Source organism: Lissotriton helveticus, chromosome 8 (genome assembly GCF_964261635.1).
Source record: "Lissotriton helveticus chromosome 8, aLisHel1.1, whole genome shotgun sequence".
NCBI classification, from domain to species: domain Eukaryota; kingdom Metazoa; phylum Chordata; class Amphibia; order Caudata; family Salamandridae; genus Lissotriton; species Lissotriton helveticus.
In genome coordinates, this window is record NC_136069.1 from 86,767,615 (window position 1) to 86,772,007 (window position 4,393).

Below are 4,393 nucleotides of genomic sequence, written 5' to 3' on the forward strand. Positions count from 1 at the left end.
GGATGAGTTTAAGAGGCAGGAAAAGGGGTCTACTAACACTGGGGCAAGAATGGCAAATAGTTTTGAGGTTAGCTGATCACTGGAAGAGCCTGATTTGATTTTTCGTCCCAAAAGCATAGTTTTTTTGTTATCCAACAGATCGAAAGTGGACCAGCTCAGGGATGAATCATTTATGTGTACAGCTTGATTTGCGTGTAGCTCCTGTTCTAGGTTTTGGAGGGATGTATTCTCTATTTCAAAGGATTTACATATTTTTATGATTTTGTCGTCTAGAAACGTAGAAAGGTCTTCCGTCCATTCATTTGTTTTTGGTGTTTCTTGCGGACTTTTAAAGGAAGTGAATTCCTTTAGGATGTGGTGGAGCTCCTTAGACGAATTCTCAGCTTTGTTTATTCGTTCAGCTATGTGTGTTCTTTTCGCTGTTTTTATTTCCCTCATATATTTAGTATGTAGGGTTTGATAGATTTTACGATTGTTAGGGTCTTTATTTTTTCGCCAGGTTTTTTCGGCATTCCTTGTTAAGGTTTTGAGATGTTTTAATTGATCAGTAAACCAAGGCGAAATTTTCTCCCTATAGATGGCAGATGCGCATTAGGACTGATGCAAGATGACATGGCAGATGGAAAAGAAGTTTGTTTGGGGGGGGGTCCAGAACACAGAAGATGACAGATGCGCGCACCGATTGTGACAGATGCAACATGACGTCATAGCATATACGGCAGATGAATGACATTAGCAAAGCCTGGCACTATAGCACATGATGCGACATGCTGTGCTGCGATGAAAAACATATTGCTACGTGGATGACATTTTAGGAAAGACTGGCACTATAGCACATGATGCGACATGATGTGCTGCGATGAAAAACATATTGGCAAAAGCAGGCACTAGATGCGGAAGATATCATATAACATGCCACATGCGTGAAGATGCGACATGAGCACTATAGCAGATGATGCAACATGAGTGCTACGTGCTGCGATGACGGAGATGGAAGATGGAAGATGACGGATTATGACATTCGGTATGAAAGCACATATAGACATGGCAGATGGAAAATAACTTTTTGGGGGGGCAGGAACACGGGAGATGACAGATGCGTGCACCGATCATTTGTATTGAATAAGAATTATTTTACGCGCATATGGTTCTACTATGTTTTTACATTATGTAAATAACTTTCAAAACAAAAACGTTGCTGCAATGACGAAGATGGAAGATGACGGAAAATGACATTCGGTATGAAAGCACATATAGCACATGGCAGATGGAAAATAACTTTTTGAGGGGAGGCAGGAACACGGGAGATGACAGAAGCGGGCACCGATCACTTGTATCAAACTTAACACTACAGGATTACAATACAACACGCCCCAGATACTTAACAAACACAGTGGAAAAACGATGTAATAGCATGCGATTTTGTGAACTGCGTTGTATTTGCCTAAAACAGCAGAGACACTGCAATAGCGTGGGGACAGCATGCGCAGGGAATGCTTGTGATATAATGTCTTTTACGATGTAAAAATTGCGTGGGCATTGCTGGCGTTGTTGCGGTTGGCGATGTATCATCATACATCTGTTCATCGGGAGTGAGGAACCAAGGGTGAGAGGCATCAGGGCGACTGTTAATGGGTGCGGGGGGGCAGGAAAAGGTGGAGGCAGTGTAATCGCCTACCCTTCCGCCTTTTCCTGGTTGGCAGAGTTGTTTTTGAAGTTGACCATGTTTGGCTGGAGTTTGGTAGTTTATTGTTAAGTTTGGGGAGTTGGTGAACAGGAGCGGGGAAAGGTTAAGCAGTTGGGAAGTTTACATTAGAGGGTCGTTAGTTACAGTTGCAGGAAGGCAGATAGGATTGTAGGTCTTGGGAGGGTAGGAGTTATAATGTTATGTGATAAGATTGTGTATTATTTAATGTATTGGAAGTTATGTATTGTTGTATGTTGCAGGGTGTTTTTTTTTAATCAAGTGAGCATCGTAGGGGTGGGGGGACGAAATGTCAAAGGGTCAGGTAATTCGATGTTTAGAGAGGTTTTAGTTTTGTAAGGCAAAGTGCCAGTTTTTAATAAAGTGTAATCGGCACCTGTTTCAATAAAGCGGCAGGTTACACACACAAATGGTTGTTGGTGCTGCTTGTCCCCCTTTCCTCCCTCCTGGACCCCGGCACTTCTTGGACCCTCGCCTCACTCTCTCTTCTACATGCAGGCACCGAAGGGCGGGGCATAGACATTATTTGCATAGCCAGGTCTGGTGGCTCAGTGGACTAATGTGTCCCTTGCAGGGGCCTGTGTTCGACCTAATGGTCACAGGTTCAAATCCCCGCGGGTCCACTCAGCCTTTCATCCATTTGAGGTTGATAAAATGAGTACCATTGAGTTGGGTAACAATAAACATCTGTTTTTCAGCGCCAAGACACCTACAGGGGCCTGTCCTTGATTAAAACAAAAAAAAAACACAACAGGAGACTTGAAGCAGCCAGTGCTTGAGGGTGAAGAAGTTGCCTCCCCAGAGTTGGGGTGAGCATCAGCTGCAGAGCGGGAGTCCCTGCAGCCCCCCCAGCCCCCAGGAGGGCACGTATAGAAGTGGCCCAAGTAGAGTGCCTTAGAAGCAAGACTAGGCGCTTGCTGCTGTTAGTGCCGGCCCCTTAAGAAGGGAGGTCCCAGCCTCTGCCAAAGTTTCAAATAAGCAAGTGCGAGAGAGGGCTGTGCTTGGCTCTGTGCAGGAAGTTTGAAACAGAGGGCAGGTGTGAAATGGAAATGTGCAAATGTACTTGAAAGTAGCCTGGTGACGACATCATGCGGGCTGGGCTGCGTCTGCATAAGAGGCCTGAACCGGCAGCCTCTCGTGCCTACGGCCATACCACCCTGAATGTGCCCGATCTCGTAAGCTAAGCAGGGTCGGGCCTGGTTAGTACTTGGATGGGAGACCGCTTGCGAATACCAGGTGCTGTAGGCTTTTTGCTTCTCAATAGTGGCACTTCTGTTTTTTTCTTTTAGGGGGGGTATTTATTCCATTATTTTATTGTATATGTCTTCAAAAAGAAAACACCATCAAGTTGACAACACGCAGGGCCCATAACTTTCCATTCGGAAACTGAAAATTCGGCTGCACTTTACCCTGGTTCCAAAAAAACAGAAAACCTTTGCCCTAAGGCAGGACAGGGGACCCGCACCCCCTCCCCAGCAGAGGGTTTACTTCTGCCGGATGGCCTCGAGCTGCTGCAAGCTGCTGCTGGGCTGCTCCAGGGGCAGCAGTACCGGTTCCTGGTCCCCCTCTTTTGGCCTTCCCCAGCAGCCCGGGAGCAGGGGGAGGGCTGAGGCAGAGAGGCAGGCAGCGAGTGCCGTTCAGTACAACCGAGAGGGCAGCGGGGCGCACACGCATGCACACTCACTTACACCCATGCATTCGCATGCAGACACTCACACACCCACTCCCCTTTCACGAGACTCGCTCACAAATACACATACACTCATACATATGTTACGGCTGGATTTCTAATCAATTGCATTTGATCTAGATCTCAACTCAGGTCAACTGAACCGTTGGTACCTGTCTTAGAGTAAAAGGCAATCCACTACTAGGTCAAACAGTTAAGGACTTACACCACTCTAAAGAACCACTTACTATGGAAAAGTTTTAAAAGTTTATTACAAAGCCAAAGTTAACTGGAGATACAAACATCTTAAAATAAGGTTCAAAAGATATACTGGGATCAATACAAACATAAATTTTCTAAATGCTCTTAGTCGGCAAAAGAATATCACCAAAGCCAATTCAAAAATCAACAGTGTTGCAAGAATAGACACAAGCTGTTACTTGTGAGTCATTTACAGAAAGGAAGAAAATCCAGATTAGACTGTCCCTACACTAAACTAAGTGACATCCCTACTTAGCAAAATCTTAACCTAAAAAGGTGTAAGCCGTGGTGACTTCCAAAGAAGATCACTCACTTTCCTTAGTCTTCGTTGTGAATCGATCTCGCAGTTAACCTATCTGCCTACCCATCCGCTCTCTTAGGTTCCTCAGATCATTTGCCTTAACTCCACCCAGGGGTCCTGTCCCTAATACAAAATCACATTTACAATAGAAACGCCCTTTAGAGACGCCCCTCACCTGGTGTTGGTTCTGGTATTTTCCATGCTGAAACTCCTCTGGGCCCATCGTTAGCGTTGACCTTGCTTCTCAGGCTCTTCTCCGTCAGGACGGTACCCCCCAGGAAATTCCTGAAGCCTCCTCCAGGCCTGTGCCTGGCTCCCTGAACAAAAGTCTATTCATCACTCTCTTGATTGGAACCTCCTCGCACCTGCAAACAGACACTTCTACAGAGGGCCCCAAATTCCGGCCTGCACCGTATCTTCTAAGTCGTAAACCATCGAGCAGGCTCCGCAATTTATG

General features: G+C 45.9%; 1 pseudogene; it reads left to right on the forward strand.

Annotated features, from left to right (window-relative positions):
• The first annotated feature begins 2,844 nt into the window (after positions 1–2,844).
• On the forward strand, positions 2,845–2,953 carry LOC144774438 (5S ribosomal RNA; annotated as a pseudogene).
• The last annotated feature ends 1,440 nt before the right edge of the window (positions 2,954–4,393 follow it).